The 27,302-nt window shown below is 36.6% G+C and overlaps 1 protein-coding gene across 1 annotated transcript in view; it reads right to left on the bottom strand.

Moving 5' to 3' along the window:
- The window catches only part of LOC308616061 (zinc finger protein 474-like), a 95,577-nt gene that overhangs the window by 43,095 nt on the left and 25,180 nt on the right, over positions 1-27,302 (bottom strand). The window contains exon 4 of the mRNA XM_081232048.1: positions 19,888-20,092. The gene's annotated coding sequence lies outside the window, so the exon portion shown is untranslated. The remainder of the gene's footprint in view (positions 1-19,887; positions 20,093-27,302) is intronic.

Genomic DNA, 27,302 nt, shown 5'->3' with positions numbered 1-27,302 from the left:
CATTTCCAAGATTTGGGCTGGAAATACTTCCTAAGAGACTTATGCTTCCTTGCAGGGATTATAGAATTTGGTGAACTTTTTCTTTCTGCCAAGCTGACCATTTTCTCAAGTATCATCTATGTTCGTTTAAACTGAAAATGTATAAGAACAGCACAGTACAGTAATTCCTTCTCATAAAGAATGAGATATCCAATATCCATTAAGTGTCTAAATTTGATGTATTATGATAAAAAATAATGGGGGAAAAAACTACAGATACCCTTGTTTCAGTATTAAATTTTAAAAAGAACTACAAATAGATTCATTGTTTACCAGTTCCCATTATGTGATATGCTTGCACAGAGTTCCCACCGTCTTCACACTCTTGATTTACTGTCTCAGAGAGCTAACTCAGTGCAATATCTTTGGCAAAGACTTCCAAGCCACAGAGCATTAGTGTCAGAAGTGCAGTTACTAGACTAGTGCCTCCAGGTTGAAACAAACACAATGAAAAATATAGCTGCCCTTGATGGGATCTTCTTGGCCAAGATAGATTGGCATAAGACAAATGGGCCTCACTGTATTCTGAAGGAACCTTTTTTAACCACATCACCCACTTGTCCTACAAGAGCCTCAAAGTTGTGCCTTAGCTCTACCCAGCTCCAGGAGGTCGGTGCCTCCCAAAGCCTGGTTAACACTTAAACTGATCATCATTACCATTCATTACAGACATCAACACCTTTTGTTAATAATGCTCTTTCCACACAAAGCTGTTTCTGAGGAAAGTCCCTGGGAAGAAAGTCAAAACCAGGATGGAGCCCAAAAGGCAAGGCTGGGTTTCTGTTATGTGTAAATGAATGTGGCTCTTACTTCCTGATACGTTTAGCATGTCTTCTCTGGTGGTGACCCTGGAGTCTTGGTCTTTTGGGTACGCCCACCAGCTGAAGGGTGTTTCTGAACAGGGGCTTTCTGTTGCTCTCCTCCCCACATCTCTCATCCTCCTATGTAAATAAGTCATTAAAAAGCTATTGTCATTCATTCAACATCTCTGAATTTTGTGAACAAGGAACTCTTTCACAGGCCAGATGGTTTGAACTTGTCGATGGTTAGAATCCTCCACTACAACCTGTCATTGCTCAGGAAATCTTACAAAGGCTATCCCCTGCTGGAGAAAACCACTAAAAGGAGTCTCTTGGTGTCTAGGAGAAACTTGTTCATTCTCCAGGTCCCCAGAGCCCAGGCCAAACATAAAATGTGGTGACAGCTCTTTATTTGCAAACGTTCTTAGTTTGTAGTTTAAATTTTTTATGGTTTAAAGTTTACTGAAAACCTCCTTCCACCCCATGCCCAGTAAGTGTCAAATAGCAAGGAAGTCAGTGAGAGTATCAACTGCTTTGTTCTCTTTTCCTTTAATAAACAAAAGGAAGATCTGTGTGTATTTTTTAAGTCACACCTAGGATTGGAAAGATTGGAGTATTTGATTGGAAGAATTCAATTTAAAATCAATTCTGTGAATGCTGTTTTTTTTACTGTTTCTTGTGTTTTCCGCAGGCTTTTTTTTTTCTCCCACTGCCTGTGCTCTCTTTGTCTTTGTTTCATTGTTCCCATTGTCTGTCTGTATCCACTTTAAGTCTAGAAGGACAACCCAACACATTAAGAACAAGGTGCCATCTGCAAGGGAGTGAAGAATGCGGCAACCTGTGGTTGACCTCACTGCTAATTTGCTCTGAAGACACAGACCAGCTCACCACTAGAAAAGTGTGTCTTATATTTCAACTCCATTATATTCTGGAGAAAGCAAGATGAGAAGTGACGGGCCCAGACTAATCACATGAGTTCTCAAAAGTAGAGAAACGTTCCCCCATCTAGTGAAAGAGATGGGACAACTGAAGGAAAAAGGGATTCAAGTAGCCATTGCTGACTTTAAAAGAAGTGGAGGGAAGAGGCTGTGTGCAAGCAATGTGGGTGGCTCTAGAAGCTGGGAAGGACAAGGAAACAAACACAGGGTCTGCAAAAAGGGACACAGTCTGCTGACACCTTGATTTTACCCCAGGATACCCATGTTGGACTTCTGACTTATAGAATGATAACATAATGGAGTTATGGACTTACAGAATGATAAAATAATGGGGTTCTTTTAAGCTTCTTGTTTTATGGTATTTTGCTAAGGCAGTAATAGAAGACTAAAACACACCAAAAGAAAGATGTCAGCATTGTGAATGGAGCCTTCTGCAAAAATGTTGCTCAACTAGTTTTGGCACCCCTGTGACCCAGAATCTTAATAGTCAGCTCAGGGTCACCCAGTTCTAGTCTCCATTGGAAACCCCACGAGGGTGACTCCATCCCAGGGGCCTTGCTGAGAAGCCCCAGTCAGCCCTCTACAATGAGAATTATAATTCAATTTACTCTATAGTAACAAAAACATAAATATTCACATAACATTATAGAATGGGTTCCAGTATCTCTCTCTAGCTCTTGTGAGAATCCTCAACCAGTGTGGCTGAAGAAATAATCCTTCAGATTTTGCATTCTCTGTGTGGTCTATGTGTCTTTCCTGTACACACTTCAAGCTTGCTCTCCCCTGTCCTCTTTGACTGTATTCTTTGTTTCTGTATCTGCATATTTACAACTGGTAGAGTCTTTATTGACTATTATCTTCAGAAACTTGACTTTAATACATTCTGCTCTTCGTTAACTGACTATATTTCTTGTCAAAGTGCTGCATGCATAATATTTTCCTTCTCTCCTTTTGACTCTGTCCTCAGGACCTCAGTCAGCCTTCTCTAACAATTGGAGGTGGATGTTTAAACCCTTCCTGGGTGGAAAAGGTTACTTCCAGTTTCGAGTCTGAGCTGAAAACACATTTCCATTTTGTAGAGTCATTTCCTATTTAGAATTGTAGGAATCAGAATATGCCACTTTGACATAAGGATTACTTTGAGCAAATGGGAAGGCAGATGGGTGAGATTATAGGTATATATATCAATGTATGTGTATGAGTGTGAGTGTATGTATATGTGAGTGTGTAAATGGTGAGTGGATAGGTGTGGGTATGTACATGACTGTGAGTGGATGGGTGTAATATGAGTGTATGGATAGAGGTGTGAATTGTTAGATGTGGTATGTGTATGGATGTAAGTGAATGTGTATATGTACATGGGTATCAGTGATTGGGGGGTGTGAATAGGTGTGAGTGGAAGAGTGTGAGTGTGTATGTATACGGGTGTGTGGGTGTGAGTGTGTAGATGGATATGAGTATGTAAATGGATGTGTATATATGAGTTTGTAGATGGATGTGAGTGGTTTTGTGTGTGTGTGCGTGTGTGTAGATGGGCAGTAAGGTGGGTAGTGGGTAAAGTGAGAAAGGGCAAAGAATGGTGAATAACTTATATAAGTAATTGGGAAGGTATACTGGGAACAAATTATGAAAAGCCTTATAACTAATCTCAAGAATTTTGATTTCCCTATAGGAAATGGGGAACTTTTATAGAGTTTCTTATATATAACATACAACTGAAAAAAGATCATGAGTGAGGAAATCTGGAGAACATCAACATTTAACATTTAAAGACTAGGCAAAGGAAGTTCTTTGATTTCCTAAAAGGATCCATTGCAGAGTCTACTCTGCAAGTAAACTTTTAGTAGGAAAATAGATCCCTCTGATTTATTAAATGCAATTTGTACCTAACTTCTTGAGACTATGTATACTACACAGAGCCAGACTTGTATGCTCCTTCCAATTCTGAAATTCTGTTTAATGTTGCTTCAGGCAGTTAGCTCCATGCCCCATCTTATGTTACTAGTAGCTGACATATGTCTAAACATTTTTGCTAAAAATCTTGACAAATACTTCTGGACTAGAAAGTGAACTTCTGCTGTAGAATTTTGCTGCATTTAGACAGAGCTTCAAGAATGAAAGAGTTTATTTACAACAGCATCTTCCCTTTGGATGCTAACTCAATTCCCATGCCTCTTTCTGTGTGTCATGGGCTCAGGTCATTAAAATCGTAATCAAGATTTCACTAACACATCTGGGAAATAGAGTCCAAGTTAAAGCAAGCTCTCAAATACATTGGTACAGTCTAATTTGCTAAGTAAAAGCAGAAAAAGTAGCTTACACCAAGAACCCAGTAATACTCTGTTAATCTCCACTTTAAAGTACTTTTGCAATAAACTCAGGTCTATTTTAAACACTTGCTCCAAAATGTCTATCAGCTACAGAATCTTGGGATATGTAACCTCTCTGTGCCTCAATTTCACCTTATGTTTGGTAGGATGATAATACCTTGCAGAGTTATTATGAGGATTAAAAGTAAGATAAAATGCTTAGCACACTGTCTGGTAGGTAGTAAGTATGATATCATAATTGTTATTATATGGTTCTAATAGGTCTTCTGCCCCATATTTTCATAAATAATCCTGCAGGCTGAAAAATGTAATTAGAAGACTAACTATAGATTTTTAAAATTATTCTTCCTTTTTAAAAATATTCTGATGAATTCCAAAATTTTCATTCTGCAGCTAATTCAAATAACATTTTATTCATATTTCATTAAAAGACAATCCAACCTGTAGTCCTGAAAAGGAAAAAAAATACTGAAAAGTTATGGGAAATATGAGTACATTTTTAAAAATTATCAGATCAAAGCAGTATGAAATATTATAATTATGGTGTTGTCATACTCAGCCCCTGCTAAGGAAATCTGCCCCACCCCCTCACCGGATATGTGGCCCTGGGTGGTCATGTTATGTAGCATATTATTCAACTCCTGATCCCCAACCCAAGCTGATTGTGTCAGAACTTGGGCATTGGACAAGGGCTATCCATCATAGGCTCACCAGTAGTCTATGACATGGCTGGATATGAAGAGATGAACTGGTTCAATCACAATTCCTCTCTTGGAAAAGATAACAGCAATGGTTGCTAAAGAAGAAAGGACACTGAGAAAGAGCTGTGAAGCTGAAGAACAGCAGCATGAAACATCACAACAAATAAATTATGCCTAAGAAGAAGACAGACTATGTAGAAGAGCTAAATATTTCTCCAAAGAAGACATACACAGATGGCCAAAAGGCACATGAAAAGATGCTCAACATCACAAATTATTAGAGCAATGCAAATCAAAACTACAATGAGGTATCACCTCACACAAATAAGAATGGCCATCATCAAAAAGAGCACAAATAATAAATGTTAAAGCGGGTGTGGAGAAAAGGGAACCCTCCTACACCATTGGTGGGAATGTATATTGGTGCAGCCACTGTGGAGAACAGTATGGAGGTTCTCTAAAAAAATAAAAATGAGTTATCATAGGATCCTGAAATACCACTCCTGAGCATATACCCAGAGAAAACTCTAATTTGAAAAGATATGTGCACCCCAGTGATCATAGCAGCATTATTTACAATAGCCAGGCATGGAAGAAACCTAAATGTCCACAGACAGATGAATGGATAAAGAAGATGTGGTACATATATACAATGGAATATTACTCAGCCATAAAAAGAAACAAAATTGGGTCATTTGTAGAGAAGTGGATGGACCTACAGACTGTCATACAGAGTGAAGTACGTCAGAAAGAGAAAAGCTAATAGTGTATAATAATGCATATATGTAGAATCTAGAAAAATGGTACAGATGATTTTATTTGCAAAGCAGAAACAGAGACAAAGACATAGAGAACAATTGTATGGATACCAAGGGGGAAAGAGGTGGGGTGGGAGGAATTGGGAGACTGGGATTGACACATATACATTATTGATACTATGTATAAAACAGACAACTGATGGGAACATACTGTATAGCACAGGGAACTCTACCTAATGCACTGTGGTAACCTAAATGGGAAGGAAGTCCAAAAGGGAGGGGACATCTGTATGTGTATGGCTGATTCATTTTGTTGTGCAGTGGAGGCTAACACAACATTGTAAAGCAACCATACTCCAATAAAAATTAATAAAAATAAAATAAAATAAAATAAAAAAGGAGATGTGGAATATATATACAATGGAATATTACTCAGCCATAAAAAGAATGAAATAATGCCATTTGCAGCAACATGGATGGACCTAGAGATTATCATACTAAGTGAAGTAAGTCAGACGAAGACAAATATCATATGATATCACTTGCATGTGGATTCTACAAAAAAATGATACAAATGAACTTATTTACAAAACAGAAATAGACCCACAGATATAGAAAACAAACTTATGGTTACCAAAGGGGAAAGCTGGGGAGGGAGATGGTGGATAAATTAGGAGTTTGGGATTAACAGATATAAACTACTCTATATAAAATAGATAAACAATAAGGACCTACTGCATAGTACAAAGAACTATATTCAGTATCTTGTAATAACCTAATGGAAAAGTATCTGAAAAAGAATATATATACTTTTGTACATATATATGTGTGTATATATATTTATGTGTATATATATATATATACACACACACACACACACACACGCAAATCACCTTGCTGTACACCTGAAACTAACACAACATTGTAAATCAACTACACTTCAATTTTTAAAAATTAAAAAAAAAAAAAGAAGATAGAAAAGGAGATGGAGTGACTGTGGGTGAAACAGGGTAGAGCATGGGAACAGGTCCATGTTGGAACACTCAGGTGAGCAACCATGAGGGGCTGTCACTGCTGCCTGGGTGCAGAAGAGATACAATGTTCTTTAGTCTTTATATCTTGCACTATTTCTAGAGAATATCTGCACTCCTGGAGATTTGTGATAATTCTATTAGAGAATGGAAGAAGCTTGTCACAATGTTCCAAATAAGAAATGAGAAATTATATTCAGATGTTACTAATGTTTGTAATGTCAAATATAAAAGAGGAAGCAGGCCACCTCACAGGTGGAAAAGCAGTGACCGAGTCAGGCTTGCAGAGCTTGATTGTGGATAGGGCTCTTTCTTCACCTCTCCTAAACGGGAAAGCAGGGTCGGGTCTCTAGTTTTACTCAGGCTTTTGAAACAATTCAAGAAAGAGACCTAATGAGTATAGAGCTGAAAAGCCAATGGGGACAATACCTGATTATTAACACTGAATAATCAGCAGAAATAAAAAGAACTTGGTTGAAAATTCCTTTGATTTCCCTCAAGAATTCTGAAGGTTTTATAAAAATTACCTATTCATTATTTTGGTGTTTGGCCTGGAGAACAGAGTCCACTCAACTCTTTGGCCAGGAATTCCCCTGGAACAGGTAGTTCTTGAGCTTCCTTAGGCCTGGCTGTTGATTATCCTGTGTTTCCATGCACATGTATCCTTATAATAAATGCCCTAAGTACACTTGAGTCCACTAAGAAGGCCTGGCTGGAGCTGGATTTACTTAATAATTCATTCAGCCCAGAATGCTGCCTCTGGCAGTGGAGCCTGGAACAGATATTTTGGACATAATTTTTGAGTTCCCATTACCACGACCACCATTAGAGATATTTCCAAATAATCCAACCCTTCCATCTATGAGTTAATAGGCTATTACAGCACGTTTACTTCACTTATGTATCTGTTAGGATTGTGTGTCACTACAAATAAAAAGAATCCTATTCTAGTCACTTAAAGAAACAGAGGCATATCTTTTTATCAAAGTAAGAAGTCTTTTTTGAAAAAAAGCAATCAGATTCTCAATAATACCAGTGCTTCAGTGATGGTCTTGGCCTTTCCTTCATGGATGCAACTACTGTACTATTACTATGGCATTATTTGAATTATGTGATTCTACTATCTTCATATAGGACAGATGGACCAAGCCTAGGGTCTAGCAGAGCTCTTTTCCTTTGTAGTTTTTCTGTAAAGGTTTGTGGTTATCCTAGCCTCCAGGTGAACTTTTCAGAGAATGCCATCAGCCAAGGTCCATGGGACACCAACAAGAGTCATTGTGAGCGTCCTCTTCCTTTCATTCTCCTCCTTTACCTTTCCTGTCCTTTTAGGCCCAGAAGTCCCATCTGCAAAGGCTACTCCACTAAAAGACATATATGACAATTAACTCCTAAGGTGACTAAAAAAGCTTTTCCTTCCTCTCTATCTTGAGAATTATTTCATTATTCTGGATCCCAGAGTGGGAGGGCGCAGATGAGATGCACTTAGTAAGTCCACATTTACTTTCAGTGGGCTTTATAAATTTCTTGTTTTCACTTTTTCTGTTCACTGTTCTTTTCTCACAGTTGTCTTCTGAAGCTTCCATTTAAGTGTTGTAACTATTTGTTCATAGTTTTTCTAGTTTTCTAATTTTTTGAATACCAGAATCTTATAATATCACAATTATATGGGAGAAATAGAATAAGCTGAACTATCGTAAGACATTATGAAATCACTATTTGAAAATGTATAGATTTTAAATCTGTCTTGTAAATATCATATGGAAGGATGACACAATTTTAGGCTACAAATTTTTATCTCTCTAGATTAATTATAAAATTCCAGTTACAAAATTAAGATTGAAATAGATTCAGTTACACTATATGTTATTAAGTTGTTGGTGAATCAAAACCTAACCTATTTTATTTAGTCACACAATCGATAGTGTCCATTTCAGTAATTACAGCTAGAACAGTGTTCCTGTGCTACTTATCAGTAAGCATTTCCTAAGAGTCTCTGTTGAAAAGTTTATTTGGAAACTTCTTGTTACCCATAACCACCCCAATAGTTAAAATAATTAAACTCCACTTGACATGGTATTTGACATAGGAAATAGGCTAAGAGGAAAATGTGATTTTAATTTTTGTTGATTGAAATGTTATGTGTTTCATATATAATATGGTTCATTTGGAACTGAACAGATAAAGCAATCCAAGATTTATCTTATTTTAATATTGCACAATCATTTGGTATTTTTGAGAGAAAATGCCTTGAAGTGATTCAAATAATATGAAAACTAATTACTACACATTTCTGACTTTAAAAAGAGCTACAATATAAATAATTTTTCACAAACTATATGTATTTCCATCCTTTCAATGAATATATACACTTGGCAAGAGGCTGGAATCTTATTAGTTATATTTATTATCACTTTGGTGAGCACTCTGCTTCTAATTGCACACACACACACACACACACACCTCTATACATTTCTCTCCATATTCCTTCTAGGTCAAGAGAACAGACTGATAATCATTGTCAAAATCTTCATTTGGCAGTGAATCCATGCCAAGATTCCAGTCCATCTAGCATGTATTTGGTAATGATATGCTGGATTGTAACTAGGTCAGATGGTACTAATAAGGACAATTGTTGGCTAAACATTGAATTCTGAGTCTTTCTCCAACCGTGTATTTCTTCTATCTCCAATCCTCAATACTTTTCACTTTGTTCTTTGTTTATTTCACAGTAATTATACTAAAATAAACTTTGACCACATCTTTTGACTTAAGAGAAGTCATACTGATAGTGAAGGCAGGTGAGATGATCATGAGGATGCCTTCCTTTGCCCAGCTCTCTAACTAAGTTCTTGATCTTCTTGTGGGCTTGCATGGGAGATGTGGGGTTTGGAGAGGAGATCAAGAGAAAAGGTAAAAGGGACTAGTAGACACTCTAAAAAAAAAGATTTAGTATTTTTTATCCCTGTGTAAGTGCATTTTAATGATTTCACAGAAAAGTAAACATTTTATTTTACACTAGTCATTTTCTTATATTTTCTTTCTGCTCACTTTCTCCTCTCCTGTCTTTTTTGCTTTTTGCATCTTAATGCCTCTCCTTTCTCATATTCTTTCACACCTGTCTCCATTCTTCCAGTGATGTTGGAAAACTTCTTGTGATGTTTTGCCTGCCCTCTTAAGTTTACTGCCACGCAGGTGAATGGATGGCCTCGCCATCCACATGCTGTTTCAGGCATAGTGGGTGAATAACCACTCCCACTGCCTAATCCTTCTTTTTTCAGAGCAGTCATATTCACCTACTTAAGTTATAAAACAAATCCTATACCTCCCCTGACTAAATGTTCCGTGGTTGTTGCACTATTCTCAAAATAAAATCCAAACTCTTGAACTTCTGCAACCTGGTGTGTCCCTAAGCCTCTGCTTTGGTCTCCCTTTACTCTCTCCCACCTGTACTGTGCTTCACCCATGTTCACCTTTTGGTTCCTCAAATAAACCAAACTCGTTCTCACTCTGGGGTAGGTTAGGGGAGAGACTGAAAAGGAGCTTTGCACATGCTCTTGCCACTGCCTAGAATCTTCCCCGTCTTTGCATAGCTTTCTCATTTCATTTTCCAGATCTCTGTTAAAATATCATTGACTCAAACAGACAGACCCTTCCTGACTACTCTTTCTCAAATAATTTCTTCCTAAAACACACACACACAGAAACACACACACACATGCAACATACAGAAACAGGTGTGCACACATGCACACACATGAACATACACATGTACCACTGCCACCACCACTATCACAGTTATGTGCACAGTTATGACAAGGCTGTTTATTTTCTTCACAGCTCTTACAGCATGTTTTTACCTTGTTTGTTTGTTTACTTGTGTAGTATTCTTTTCCTTCACTTGGGTGTAACCTCCATGAACATTAGGGGCTCATTTGTTTTCTACATAGTTAGATGCCCAGCACCTAGTCCAGTGCCAGGCACGTTGTAGGCACTGACAAAATATGTTGAATGTTGAATGAGCTGAGTAAGATTAGCTTAATTTTAACCTAAATTTTTAAACAAGAATCAAGCTCATTAATTAAATAGATGAATAAAACCAGAAAAGGACTTTTGGAAAGAAAGGATTAAAAGCTAGTTTTGTGGTATTTTCTCAAGTCTTAGGAATATCTGACCATCTAACCCTTGTTTAATATTCCTAACAATATTAACTCAAGGGATTAGTAATCTGCAGCAATATCTTTTTGGATCCACCTTCTAGAGTAATGAAAATTAAAACAAAAATAAACAAATGGGACCTAATGAAATTAAAAGCTTTTGAACAGCAAAGGAAATAACAAACAAAATGGAAAGACAACCAACAGAACGGGAGAAAATATTTGCAAATGAAGTGACTGAAAGGATTTAATCTCCAAAATATACAAACAGTTCATGCAGCTCAATATCAAAAAAACAAACAACCCAATCAAAAAATGGGCAGAAGATCTAAATAGACATTTCTCCAAAGAAGACATACGATGGCCAAAAAACACATGAAAAGATGCTCGACATCACTAATTATCAGAGAAATGCAAAACAAAACTACAATGAGGTACCACATCACCCTGGTCAGAATGGCCATCATCAAATAGTCTACAAACAATAAATGCTGGAGAGGGTGTGGAGAAAATGGACCCCACCTACACCGTTGGTGGGAATGTAAACTGGTACAACCACTATAGAGAACAGTATGCAGGTTCCTTAAAAAACTAAAAATAGAGTTACCATATGATACAGCAATCCCAACACATCTGGAGAAAACCATGCTTTGAAAAGATACGTGCACCCCAATGTTCATAGCAGCACTATTTACAATAGTCAAGACATGCAAGCAACCTAAATGACTATTGACAGATGAATGGATAAAGCGAATGTGGTACATATATACAACGGAATATTACTCAGACATAAAAAAGAATGAAACAATGCCATTTGCAGCAACATGGATGGACCTAGTGATTATCATACTAAGTGAAGTATGTCAGACAGAGAAAGACAAATATATCACTCATATGTGGAATCTAATTTTTAAAAATGATATAAATGCACTTATTTATAAAACAGAAACAAATTAACAGATTTCGAAAACAAAGTCACGGTTACCAAAGAGGAAACGCTGGGGTGGGGTGAGGAATAAACTAGGAGCTTGGGATTAACATATACACCTACTATATATAGATAGATAACCAGCAAGGACCTACTGTATAGCACAGGGAACTCTACTCAATATTCTGTAATAACCTATATGGGTAAAGAATTTGAAAAAGAATAAATATTTGTATATGTATAACTGAATCACTTTGCTGTACACTTGAAACTAACACATTGTAAATAAACTATATTCCAATAATTTTTAAAAAAGGGATTACCATTCTATATTTAGAAGCATAACTATAGTACATCACTCATATCTGTGGGTTTTGCATCTGCAGAATCAACTAACATCAGATCGAAAATATTTTTTAAATGTCCAGAAAGTTAAAAAAAAAAAACTTGAATTTGCCATACACTGGGAACTATTTACATATTACTTATATTGTATTTACAGCTATTTACATAGCATTTACTTTGTATTAGGTATTACAAGTAATCTAGAGAGGATTTAAAAGTGTACTGGAGGATGTGCATAGGTCATATGCAAATACTACACCATTTTGTATAAGGGACTTGAGCATCCATTAATTTTGGTTCCCACAGGAGGTCCTGGATCCAAACGCCCAAGAATACTGAAGGAAGACTGTCTATTTACCAAATCTAAGAGAAAAGAGAATCCAGTCATTGGCTTGGACCAAGCCCTGTACCTTATGGTAAAGACTGCTCATCAAGTAATGAGCAACGAGCATCTACGGCATAGAGCTCCCCCCCAAGAACAGATCTAGACAAGTACACCAGAGGTAGCCTTATGATTAGGTAGACACATGTATTGGGTGCTGTATGACTAGGTAGAAAACGGAAGGAAAAACACACAGTTAGGTTTTCCTGAGCTGAGCTATTCATATATTGTCTTTCTTGACCACATGCATTTTGAATGCATATTACTTTCAAAGTTTAATTCTCCTTTGAAGTCATATTTCTTCTGAAGAGAGCCCCCCAAAGTACCGGGCACTCTGAGGAAGAACAGTTTTGAGGCCACAGTTCTTTAACTGTCAATGTATAATTTTGGAAGATATTTTATCAGAATTCCTTGAAGATTAGAACAAGTGTCGGCAAACTAGGGCTCACTGGTCAAACCTGGCCAGCCGTCCACCTCTTTTTGTAAATCAGGTTTTACTGGAACAGAGCCATGCTTGTTCATTTATGTATTTGTCTTGACTGCTTTTGCCTACGAGGGCTAAATTATTTACTATGTGGCCATTTATAGGAAAAGTTTCCTAACCCCTGAATTAGAGCATACAAATGATACTCCATTTTATTTTAACAGTGAAACATCCAACTATTAATCAATGTGAATCTACTAAATAGCACTCAGCGCAACCAGAATCCTACAAAATTTTGTTTGCAGAGAACTCCATTAGCCTCCTTTTAGAGGCTTCTCTGAAATAAATGTTTGGTTGCACTGCACTGTGGAAATTCTATTTGCAGTTTGTCATCACTTTTGAACTGTTAGCAACTTGCCTCCTTTACATTTTCCTTTCCTGTTACCCCCAACACTGTGTGTGCCTCCTGCTGTACTTGTATACTGTAATATTTAGAAAAGTTTTCTCTATGTTTTTAAGACTCCATGGGAATCTCCACTGCTGCCTCAGGAAGGGTGCTCTGGAATCATTCACATTCTTCACCACTCACAACTTATTTCCTGAATTGCATATACTCCTGAAAATGTTTCATTCACCAGAGAGTTTGGGGAAATTACTTAAAATAATAATATTTATCAGAAAATCTACAAAAGCCTCTTAGATAGCCTCATCCACCAGAGGGCAGACAGCAGAAGCAAGAAGAACTACAATCCTGCAGCCTGTGGATGAAAAACCACATCCACAGAAAGATAGGCAAGATGAAAAGGCAGAGGGCTATGTACCAGATGAAGGAACAAGATAAGATCCCAGAAAAACAACTAAATGAAGTGGAGATAGGCAACCTTCCAGAAAAAGAATTCAGAATAATGATAGTGAAGATGATCCAGGACCTTGGAAAAAGAATGGAGGCAAAGATCGAGAAGATGCAAGAAATGTTTAACAAAGACCTAGAAGAATTAAAGAACAAACAAACAGAGATGAACAATACAATAACTGAAATGAAAACTACACTAGAAGGAATCAATAGCAGAATAACTGAGGCAGAAGAACGGATAAGTGACCTGGAAGACAGAATGGTGGAATTCACTGCTGTGGAACAGAATAAAGAAAAAAGAATGAAAAGAAATGAAGACAGCCTAAGAGACCTCTGGGACAACACTAAACGCAACAACATTCGCATTATAGGAGTCCCAGAAGGAGAGGAGAGAGAGAAAGGACCCGAGAAAATATTTGCAGAGATTATAGTTGAAAACTTCCTTAACATGGGAAAGGAAATAACCACCCAAGTCCAGGAAGCACAGAGAGTCCCATACAGGATAAACCCAAGGAGAAACATGTCAAGACACATAGTAATCAAATTGGCAAAAAATAAAGACAAAGAAAAATTATTGAAAGCAGCAAGGGAAAAATGACAAATAACATACAAGGGAACTCCCATAAGGTTAACAGCTGATTTCTCAGCAGAAACTCTACAAGCCAGAAGGGAGTGTCATGATATACTTAAAGTGATGAAAGGGAAGAACCTACAACCAAGATTACTCTACCCGTCAAGGATCTCATTCAGAGTTGATGGAGAAATCAAAAGCTTTACAAACAAGCAAAAGCTAAGAGAATTCAGCACCACCAAACCAGCTCTAAAACAAATGCTAAAGGAGCTTCCTTAACTGGGAAACACAAGAGAAGAAAAGGACCTACAAAAACAAAACCCAAACAATTAAGAAAATGGTCATAGGAACATACCTTAAATGAGAATGGATTAAGTGTTCCAACCAAAAGACACAGGCTTGCTGAATGGATTCAAAAACAAGATCCATATATATGCTGTCTACAAAAGACCCACTTCAGACCTAGGGACACATACAGACTGAAAGTGAGGGGATGGAAAAAGATATTCCATGCAAATGGAAATCAAAAGAAAGCTGGAGTAGCAATACTCATATCCAATAAAATAGACTTTAAAATAAAAAATGTTACAAGAGACAAGGAAGGACACTACATAATGATCAACATTGATCCCTTGATCAATCCAAGAAGAAGATATAACAATTATAAATATATATGCACCCAACATAGGAGCACCTCAATACATAAGGCAACTACTAACAGCTATAAAAGAGCAAATTGACAGTAACACAATAATAGTGGGGGACTTTAACACCTCACTTACACCAATGGACAGATCATCCAAAATGAAAATAAATAAGGAAACAGAAGCTTTAAATGACACAATAGACCAGATAGATTTAATTGATATTTATAGGACATTCCATCCAAAAACAGCAGATTACACTTTCTTCTCAAGTGCGCACGGAACATTCTCCAGGATAGATCACATCTTGGGTCACAAATCAAGCCTCAGTAAATTTAAGAAAATTGAAATCATATCAAGCATCTTTTCTGACCAGAATACTATGAGATTAGAAATCAATCTATGACAAATGAGGCAAGGATATACGATGGAGAAAAGATAGTCTCTTCAATAAGTGGTGCTGGGAAAACTGGACAGCTACATGTAAAAGAATGAAATTAGAACACTCCCTACAATAATAAACTCAAAATGGATTCAAGACCTAAATGTAAGACTGGACACTATAAAACTCTTAGAGGAAAACATAGGCAGAACACTCTATGACATAAATCACAGCAAGATCCTTTTTGACCCAGCTCCTAGAGTAATGGAAATAAAAACAAAAATAAACAAATGGGACCTAATGAAACTTCAAAGCTTTTGCACAGCAAAGGAAAACATAAACAAGATGAATAGATAACCCTCAGAATGGGAGAAAATATTTACAAGCAAATCAACGGATAAAGGATTAATCTCCAAAATATATAAACACCTCATGCAGCTCAATATTAAAGAAACAAACAACCCAATCCAAAAATGGGCAGAAGACCTAAATAGACATTTCTCCAAAGAACACATACAGGTGGGAAAGAAGCACATGAAAAGCTGCTCAACATCACTAATTATTAGAGAAATGCAAATTAAAACTACAATGAGGTATCACCTCTCACCAGTTAGAATGGGCATCATCAGAAAATCTACAAACAACAAATGCTGGAGAGGGTGTGGAGAAAAGGGAACACTCTTGCACTGTTGGTGGGAATGTAAATTGATACAGCCACTATGGAGAACAGTATGGAGGTTCCTTAAAAAGGTAAAAATAGAATTACCATGATCCAGCAATCCCACTACTGGGCATATACCCAGAGAAAACCATAATTCAAAAAGACACATGCACCCCAATGTTCATTGCAGCATTATTTACAATAGCCAGGTCATGGAAGCAACCAAAATGCCCATCGACAGACGAATGGATAAAGAAGTTGTGGTACATATACACAATGGAATATTACTCAGCCATAAAAAGGAACGAAATTGGGTCATTTGTTGAGACGTGGATGTATCTAGAGACTGTCATACAGAGTGAAGTAAGTCAGAAAGAGAAAAACAAATATCGTATATTAACACATGTGTGTGGAACCTAGAAAAAAGGTACAGATTAACCGGTTTGCAGGGCAGAAGTTGAGATACAGATGTAGAGAACAAATGTATGGACACAAACGGGGGAAAACCACGGGGTGTGGGGATGGTGGTGTGATGAATTGAGTGATTGGAATTGACATGTATACACTGATGTGTATAAAATTGATGACTAAAAAGAACCTGCTGTATAAAAAATGAATAAAATTAAATTAAAAAATTAAAAAATATATATATTAGAATAACATAATTTTCATTTAAATTATATAGATCTGGAGAAGAAACAGCCGTATTAAGGTTCAGTTTGTGAACAAAGTTCTCTTAGAAATAATATATAAGATTCAATTTCTAAAACAAATTGGAAAATGCAACTGACAGAAATGATAGCTTACATTCTCAGGCTCAGAAGAAATGGATATTTATGATGGTGATAGCAAACTTGGAAAGACTGAGGAAATGTTTTTCCTTATTAAACATTTGAGTGCTGATAATTTTCTGTCAATTCATAGGAATGCATAAAAACTTTTAATCTGATGCTTATTTTATCAGGCATAGGGTTTCTTTTCTCTGTAATTGTGAGACATACACTGTTAAACAGGCAATAGAGTAGAGATTATAAGTATTGTTTCCTTATAGAAATTATGAACAAAGAAATATTTTAGTCCCACTTTCCTTGTCTAGAACAGTGTCTGGAATATAGTAGAAACTCAATAAATTATTGAACGAATGAAAATTAAGTTCAAGGTACATTCTGTGTAAATGGGCTTGAAAAATGCATCCCTTTTACTGGGATTATCATTCTTGATTAAATTTATAAATGTATATTTTTGGCTTTTGCTTATTACAGAATTGCTTAAAATCAGATTACTGCCTAGGTAAAGATTTGGACAACATACAAGACAGAATGCCCAACCTGATTCAAACACTTGTGCATGGTTCCACTGGCAAGAAGTCATGGAAGGACTCAACTTGTATATCTGTTTTGAATATTTGTTTCATTACATGCAAGCCAAGATGAGCTGGCTTATTAAAAATTAATGATGCCAATAAAGACAAATAAATAGATTAATGTAGTGGAATAGAGTCCAGAAATATGGCTGATTCACATATGAGATCAATTCTTTTTTGACAAAGATGCCAAGACAATTCAATAGCACGAGGAAAATCTTTTAAACAAATGATGGTGGAACCACTGGATTCATGTAGTGGAAAAATGAATATCAACCATCTACTGTCACCAAACACAAAAATTACCTCGAGGTGGATCATAGAACTACATATAAAAATTAAAACTATAAAGCTTCTAGAAGAAAGTATAGGAAAATACTTTATGACCTCAATATTTTCAAAGATTTCTTAGACAAATCACAAAAAGCACTAAACATAAAAGAAAAAGAAGTTAAAATTTTATTTCATATAAATTAGAAACTTCTACTCTTTAAAAAATACCATTAAGAAAATTAAAAGATAAGCCACAGATTGGGAAGAAATGTTTTCAATACATATATATGACACATATATGGCAAGCAACCCAATATGGGTTGCCTAATTCAGCCAAAAGCTTTGAATAGATTATTCACAACAGAAAATGTATAAAATATCAATAAGCTCATGAAACAATAGTATATATCATTAGTTGTTGTTCGTCAGGAAAATGCAAATTAAAACCACAGAGATACCACTGTACACACACTAGGATGTCTAAAATTTTAAAAATTGCCAATACAAAGTGTTAGGATGTGAAAAAACCAAAACTCCCATATATGCCTGGTGGGCATGTGAAACATTACAACCACTCTGGAGAACCATCGGACAATTTCTCATAAAGTTAAAAATATACCTACCTAATGACATGGACATTTTGTCCCTAAATAATTATCCTAGAGAAATGAAAATATATGTCCACAAATAGAATATAAAACAAATGTTCATAACAGCTCTTAACAGTGAAAAACTGGAAACAACATAAATATACATTAACAGGTAAATGGATAAACCAATTATGGCACATTCATACAACAGAATATTACTTCACAATAAAAATGAACAAATTACACACAATGACATAGATCTCTTTCAAACATATTATACTGAATAAAAGAAATCATATGCAAAAGAGAATATACTGAATTATTTCATTTATATGAAATTCTAAACAGGCAAAACTAATCTGTGACAGAAAGTAGATCAGTGATTACTTGGTGGATAGGTGGGTGGAGAATGAAATACAAAGTTAATGGACATATTCTTATATTTTATCGTTGGTGGTAAAATGGATGTAATCACTTGTTGAAACTCATCAGACTGTGTACTTAAAATGTGTGCATTTTATTGTATGTGAATTATGTATCAATAAAGATGATATAAAAAGAAAAACACATTTAAAACGAGCAAGAAATATGAATAGATACTTAACAAAAAAGAGATGCAAATCTCCAACAAGCTTGTGTAAAAATGCTTAACTTCATTAGTCATGAAGGAAATGCAAATTATAACCACAGTGACATATCATTTCATGCTCCTTATAAAGATAAACATATGTCTACCCTATCATCCATCAGTTTTAGTCCTAGGTCTGAACCCAAGATAAATGAAAACATATGTCCACCAAAAGACTTGTGCAAGAATGTTTAGATCAGCTTTAGTTATAGGAGACCCAAACTGAAAACAAACCAAATATCAATCAATAGGAAAATAGATAAAACAGATGTGGAATAATTTTGTACTGCATTAATACTCACCTATAAAAGGAATTGAACTACTTATATACACAGCAACAGGAACAATCTCAAAAACATTCTGCTGAGCCAATGAAGTCAGATACAAGAATGCATACTGTATGATTCTACTCATATAGAATTCATGAACAGCCAAATTATTCTCTAGGAATAGAAATCAGAACAGTGGTTGCCTATGGAGGGGAGACTGACTGGAAGGGATGCGAGGAAACTTTCTGAGTGATAGAAATGTCCTATGTCTTGATTAAGGTGATGGTTTACATGGTTGTATATATATATCAAATTCAGTGTTTTTTTAGGAACTTGAATTTAAACTTAAGGTCAGTTACATTTCACTCCATGTGAATTTTATCTCAATTAAAAAAAACTACCAAGTCAACTGAGTAACTATAGCCTTTATCACCCCTTTTCTTTCATGGATAATCTGGCTTATAAACATATAATTCTGAATTTATGTTAAAAATATAGTTTATCAACTTTTCTTAAGAAAATTTTAAAAATCATCCCTTTAAATGGAATTTGATTATTTTAGCCATTAAAACATTTAATCCATAGTTCAATTATTGTCAGAATCATCCAATGAAGTAAAACGATATTTGTTCATTTGTTTAGTAGTATTTGAGGGGTTTTTTTAACTTAAGAATTGGTTAATTTTCTTTGGATTCCTTTTCTATAGCAAGGAAATATTACCACATAGTGGTGAGAAGGAAGTGGAAGAGATCAAGATTATTGTTAGTTGAAAGGTAAGATTTGAGACAGACAACCAAGAAAGAACACCTTCTGGGAGACTCACCTTGTAACATTTGTTCTTCATCTTTCTATTTTGGCTTTTGTCATGACCTGCTGAACCCCTCAATGAGGGAGCTGGTGGAAACAGGAGCAGAATAGCTGGGAGCTCCACGATTCACATCCCCTCTTGCAAGAGTTCATGTAGTATGTGAGGCTGGCTGCCTGGAACAGGAACCCCAGCCTTTGTTGCCAGGATGTATCCTGGCAACCTGTCAACAAAAGGGACAGGACTGAGTTCTATAGTAACAGATTGGAAAACTCCAAAACAAGGGGTGAAGAAACTCAGAAACAAACAGCAAAATAGGTATGGATCTCAACTTTCTTTGAAGTTGACTCTGAGAGTTTTACCAGTGGACTAAACATCACAGAAAGGGAGGCAGATTAATTTAAGTCACAAGGCTCTTCTTGGCAATGGAATGGGGTGGAAACATTTTTTTTTTCCCTAAGGAAGAAAAAAATTACTGATTGTCCTATTGATATTTTCTAGGGTCTTTAAAAAGTATCATCTATATAGGAGAGCTTGGCCTCTTCTAAAAAAGGGAGATGGATATTCTCCATGGTTCTCAAAGTGTGCGTTGGTCCAAAATATAATGAAATGCAAGATGCAGAAGATAATTAGTTTATTTTCTAATGTGTCTTAAAATATATAAAACATTTTTAAAAACTAAGGTCAACATTTAAAAATGTATCTAAAATAAAGATTTTTTAAAACCCTACATATTAAAAGACTCTGAAATATTAAGCTAATCATAGTACAATCCTAAAAACATTATTTTTAAAATTCTGTAAGTATTAAACCTGATGAGGTAAAAAAGTTTATTAACATAGGAAAAAGTCCATAATATATTTCTAAACGAAAAAGAGAAGCTACAAAGCAGAATAAATAATATGATCTCATTAAAATGTGTGTGTGTGTCTGTGTATGCATGCACATGCCCACATGCATGAGCTGAAAGAACATATACTAAAATGCTAACAGCAGTTAGCACTGGATGATGAAATTAAGAAACATTTTATTAAGTGTTCTATAGGGCTAGGAATTAGGGGAAACAACTCTAAATTTCAAGATTCCAAAATCCTGGACTTCCCTGGTGGCACAGTGGTTAAGAATCGGCCTGCCAGAATAAAGAAAAAAGAATGAAAGGAATTGAGAACAGTCTCAGAGACCTCTGTGACAACATTATATGCACCAACATTTGAATTATAGGGGTCCCAGAAGAAGAAGAGAAAAAGAAAGGGTCTGAGAAAATATTTGGAGAGATTATAGTCAAAAACGTCCTTAAAGGAAATAGTCAATCAAGTCCAGGAAGGGCTGAGAGTACCATGCAGGATAAACCCAAAGAGAAACATGCTGAGACACATATTAATCAAACTATCAAAAATTAAATACAAGGAAAAATATTAAAAGCAGCAAGGGAAAAGCAACAAATAACATACAAGGGAATCCCCATAAGTTTAACAGTTGATCTTTCAGCAGAAACTCTGCAAGCCAGAAGGGAGTGGCAGGACATATTTAAAGTGATGAGAGGGAAAAACCTATAACCAAGATTACTCTACCCAGCAAGGACCTCATTCAGATTTGATGGAGAAATTAAAACGTTTACAGACAAGCAAAAGTTAAGAGAATTCAGCACTACAAAACCAGTTCTACAACAAATGCTAAAGGAACTTCACTAGGCGGGAAACACAAAAGAAGGGAAAGACCTAAAAAAACAAACCCAAAACAATTAAGAAAATGGTAATAAGAACATACATTCGATAATTACCTTAAATGCAAATGGATTAAATGCTACCACCAAAAGACATAGAATGGCTGAATGGTTACAAAAACAAGACCTGTATATAGGCTGTCTACAAGAGACCCACTTCAGACCTAGGGACACATACAGACTGAAAGTGAGGGGATGGAAAAAGATATTCCATGCAAATGGAAATCAAAAGAAAGTTGGAGTAGCAATTCTCATATCAGACAAAATAGACTGTAAAATAAAGACTACTACAAGAGACAAAGAAGGACACTACATAATGATCAAGGGATCAATCCAAGAAGAAGATATAACAATTGTAAATATTTATGCACCCAACATAGGAGCACCTCAATACATAAGGCAAATGTTAACAGCCATAAAAGAGGAAATCGACAATAACACAATCATAGTAGGGGACTTCAACACCCCACTGTCACCAGTGGACAGATCATCCAAAATGAAAATAAATAAGGAAACACAAGCTTTAAATGACACATTAAACAATATGGACTTAATTGATATTTATAGGACATTCTATCTAAAAACAACAGAATACACTTTCTTCGCAAGTGCTCATGAAATATTCTCCAGGATAGACCATATCTTGGGTCACAAAACAAACCTTGGTAAATTTAAGAAAATTGAACTCATATCAAATATCTTTTCTGACCACAACGCTATGAGATTAGAAATCAATTACAGGAAAAAAAAACTGTAAAAAATACAAACACATGGAGGCTAAACAATACACTACTAAATAACTAAGAGATCACTGAAGAAATCAGAGAGGAAATCAAAAAATACCTAGAAACAAATGACAATGAAAACACGATGACCCAAAACCTATGGGATGCAGCAAAAGCTGTTCTAAGAGGGAAGTTTATAGCAATATGATCCTACCACAAGAAACAAGAAAAATCTCAAATAAACAACCTAACTTTACATCTAAAGCAATTAGAGAAAGAAGAAAAAAAAATCTTAAAGTTAGCAGAAGGAAAGAAATCATAAAGATCAGATCACCCAGCAATCCCACTACTAGGCATATACCCTGAGAAAACCATAATTCAAAAAGAGACATGTACCAAAATGTTCATTGCAGCTCTATTCACAATAGCCTGGAGATGGAAACAACCTAAGTGTCCATCATCGGATGAATGGATAAAGAAGATGTGGCACATATATACAATGGAATATTACTCAGCCATAAAAAGAAACAAAATTGAGCTATTTCTAATGAGGTGGATAGACCTAGAGTCTGTCATACAGAGTGAAGTAAGTCAGAAAGAGAAAGACAAATACCATATGCTAACACATATATATGGAATCTAAAAAAAAAATGCTTCTGATGAACCTAGGGGTAGGATAGGAATAAAGACACAGACCTACTAGAGAATGGACTTGAGGATATGGGGAGGGGGAAGGGTAAGCTGTGACAAAGTGAGAGAGTGGCATGGACATATATACACTACCAAATGTAAAACAGTTAGCTAGTGGGAAGCAGCCGCAGAGCACAGGGAGATCAGCTCGGTGCTTTGTGACCGCCTGGAGGGGTGGGATAGGGAGGGTGGGCGGAGATGCAAGAGGGTGGGTATATGCAGATATATGTATGCATATAGCTGATTCACTTTGTTATACAGCAGAAACTAACACAACATTGTAAAGCAATTATACTCCAATAAAGATGGTATAAAAAAAAAAAAAAGAATCCGCCTGCCAATGCAGGGGACATGGGTTCAATCCCTGGTCTGGGAAGATTCCAAATGTGGAGTGGAGCAACTAACGCCATGCACCACAACTACGGAGCCTGCAGTCTAGAGCCCGTGCACAGCAACTACTGAAGCCTGCGTACCACTACTACTGAAGCCCACGCACCTAGAGCCGGTGCTCCGCAACAAGAGAAGCCACCAGAATGAGAAATCTGTGCACTGCAGCAAAGAGTAGCCCCCGATTGCTGCAAGTAGAGAAAGCCCACATGCAGCAACAAAGAGCCAACGCAGTCAATAAATAAATAAATAAAAATAAACTGCACATAAAAAAAAAAAAGACTCCAAAATCCTGCCCCTTACCCCCAGATAACTGACTTGGTATATATAAGTAATTCACAGGACTATTAATTCTGTTGAAATGACTTCAGTCCACACAATCTAAAAGACCTCACTGGATAATGAAGTTTCACATCGAACACTATATATTGTTCTAGAGATGAGCAGATAAGTCCTCTACAGAGATTTATAGTTATCTCAATTATACTATCACATTAAATAGTTCTAATTTGGGTGCTTTTCTCCTGAAAACTTTCATAAGATGCCATATATAGATGATAAAGCATGTCTAAAATGATTAAAGAGCTGCTATGAGAGTGACTAAATATTGAGATGGCGAAAGAAAACTTAGTTTTTTTACATTTGGCTTCTTACAAACTTGTGGGTCCTTCGTTAACATATTTCTTCCTTTATACATACTGCATGCTTTCTTGGCCCTATTGTGAGCTAAACGAGATATTGCTCTAAAGAAATTGTCCAATAAATAAACACCATCCCAAATGCACACACAGTATTCAGTCTAGTGGCCAGCTATTTGGGCCAGATGGCAGAAGAACAAATAGGAAATGCTGGCCTAGGACAGGACAACCCCGGGAAAACACCAGGAGCGCAGATATTTCCATGCTAAAATAGGGCAAAAAGCTCTTTATCTGGACTAGAGTGACTGCTCTCAGGATGCCTGAGAATAACAGCTCTTCCAGCAGTGGGCACATGTGTTAGCTGGGTCACTAATGGTGCATTCACAGCCCTCTCTTCCCTTAGTGGGGTTGCTGAGTTGCCAGCTGCTTTTCTGCATTCATCGGAGATGCTTCGGAAAGTGACTGGAGAGGAACCTTTGTTTTCTTCCAAATTCTGGACCCATTTGAAATTCTTCGGTTTGTAGTTTCAGCTTAAATTGAACTTCCTGGTGTTCAAATCTATTTCATCTCGGCAAAACAGGCCTTCCTAGGTATCTTTCTCTTCTCTCTCTAACTTTTAAAGGAACAAAAACTTTTAAGCAGCTTATTTTTAAAAAACACCAAGCTCAAAAAGCCGTCTTGGACATCATATAGCTTTACAACACAGTCTTTTGATGAGTTAAGTGTAAATGAAGCAGAAACATATGGATTCCATTTCCTATAAATCACACGTGATCCTCAAAAAGCAAGGGAGAATGTACTCAGCACAGTGTATTCTGTTTTGTTGAACTCAAAACATCTGAAGAATACTTGGAGGCTGATGGATCCAAAATATTTATGCATCTCTGTTTATAACCTTGGGGGGGAAAAAGCCCTTATTCATGGTGACAGTTAAACTGCTCACATGTGCTAAGTGGGCAACCAGCAACCAGGGCAAGCTTAAAGATAATGGTATTCCTTCTTCTGTTCCCACTCCAGACACTCAACTCAACCTCAGATCAAAAACACTGAAGCCCTTACTTAAACAGAGCTAGTCAGGTTTGTTATTGCTTCAGCTATTCTCCCCTAAAACAAGCAAGTTATTTCAAGCTATTTGACTTCCAATCGTGTTTGTGTCACTGTAGGATATGCCAGCCTCCACCAATAATCCAGATCTGACCCCTTGTGGCAACAGCCCCACCACAAGGAATTCTGGCTTATTTTCCCCTCATAAAACCACAGCTGTTGTGCCTGCACAACCCCTTGTTTCATTGAAGGACTAAATCACGGTGATTTTATGGCGCAGGCGAAATGCTGCTCCTTGATGGTATCTCTGCTTGTCCTGATGTCTCTTCATTGATGCAAAGCCCAAATCTTACTCTGAAAGTTACTGACAGTCCTTTTGAATTTATTTAAACTGTGCAGGGACTACATTCTGGGTGGAAGTTTTTTTTTTTTTTTTTTTTTAACAGCAGCAGGAACTCAAATAGGATGTTTGTGGAATTTGCCAAAATAGGTCCACTGGGCATCTTGTCCTCTTCTACCCAGTTATTGGCCTCTTCTACCCCTTGCCTTACCACCTAACAGCCAGCGCCAGCCACCTGACATCAGTTGTCTCAAATCCTTTAGAACACTGCAACAGGAAGCATTAGCAGCCTTGTTCTACAAATGAGGAAACAGGGGCTCCGTGGCTTTACTCGGCTTGCCCCTTATTGCAAGGCTCATCCAAAGCAAATCTGGGATTTAAACGTATGTCTTTTGTGTGCTCAACGACTCTCCTTCTACTGCCTCCTGCAAGACCTCTCTTCCAGACTGTCACACAGAACAGTCTGACCTCAAAAGAGACAGTCGTTTTTCAAGATATGCCTTTTGTCACAAGAAAGGTCTTTACAGAAAGTAAATTTGAAAATGTCTAAATTTAAAACATTGCAAAATGTGTCCTGTAGTAGATTAGAAAGAAAGGCAGAAGATATACTTTAAATATAGGCTTCTAAAACTTAAAAAAAAAAAAAAACTGTTGTATTTGATGGGTTAAAGTCTTACCCAAAATATCCTATACCCCTACACTCCCTCAGGACTCTTTGCCCGGGGCAGTGTTTCTCCATTTATTTTATTATTGCTCCCCCTCTGAGTATTTTTACATTTTTTTCCCTAATTCTCCCCCACACCATCACCATGAAATTTAATTAACACAGATATACCTTATATCTGTTTATGTATCGTGGCCCTTTGGTGGCCTACAAACCAATGTATTATCTAAGATTACATCACCCCCAAAACCAATTTTTACTGCCCCCAGGGAGAATGCATGCCCAGCAGACATACATCCAAAGAGGTGACAATGTTGGCCTCAGATAATCTTATGGTCAAGCTGATGCACAGAAAAACTGAGCAAGAGGCCACAGAGACCATGGAAACCCTTCCTAAATTGCCAAAACAAAAAAGCACGGTAAATTGTCCCTAACTGTGTTCAAGAGAAAAATGGATTTGTTTGAAAAGGAACAATACATGCATTATATTTTCTATGCATCAGACTGGTTTTATCATAGAAATAGAAATCTTGGAGCTCAAGTGGACTTTAAAAATAGCATCCAGCCCAGCCAACTGTCTTCAGGCAAGAAGATATTATTGGTCTATTTTAAACTGATGAGGCGTCTAAGCTGAGGAGATTGTTATTTGTTTATGTGCCACATATTTAAACTCAGACTCCAATAAAAAGTTCGTCAAAGGACTCCCTTGCTTTATCTTTGGCACAATGAAAGCATTGCCAAGGCAAAGAGAAGGATTTCTTTCTTTTGATCTTCCTTCCTATGGACAGAGGATGTTTCTTCAGTATTATATCCACTACTCCACTGATAATAAAATATTTTGTATATACTGTGCTATAAAACCTCCTGTTTCAAGGGCCGGAGATTCTAGGCTTTAAATATTTGCTGTGCGTCTGGACAGCTCATCACAGTTCTGGCTTTCCAGGCCATCCTGGCACAGCTCTCCACCCTGTTCCTCCACCTTTTTTCTGACAGCCACTAAACCAGGACTGAGCACAGTACTTGTAAATCATAGGTGCTTAGTCAATATTCAACCACTTAATTGGGCACACGCCTTTTTCATTATAAGAGATAGTAGTGACCAGCTTGGTTGAAGATGACTAAAAGTTACAAGATGTTAAGTCCAGATTAATACTCAAAGTTTTCTATTTAATATAATGTAAACATTTTGAAATAATTTTGTCTTTCTTTTCAGAGAATTGGC

The sequence above is a fragment of the Mesoplodon bidens genome (genome assembly GCF_964165515.1).
Source record: "Mesoplodon bidens genome assembly, chromosome: 4".
In the NCBI taxonomy this organism is placed as follows: Eukaryota; Metazoa; Chordata; class Mammalia; order Artiodactyla; family Ziphiidae; genus Mesoplodon; species Mesoplodon bidens.
Note: the sequence above shows the minus strand (reverse complement) of the source record. Positions and strands in the feature narration are given on the sequence as shown.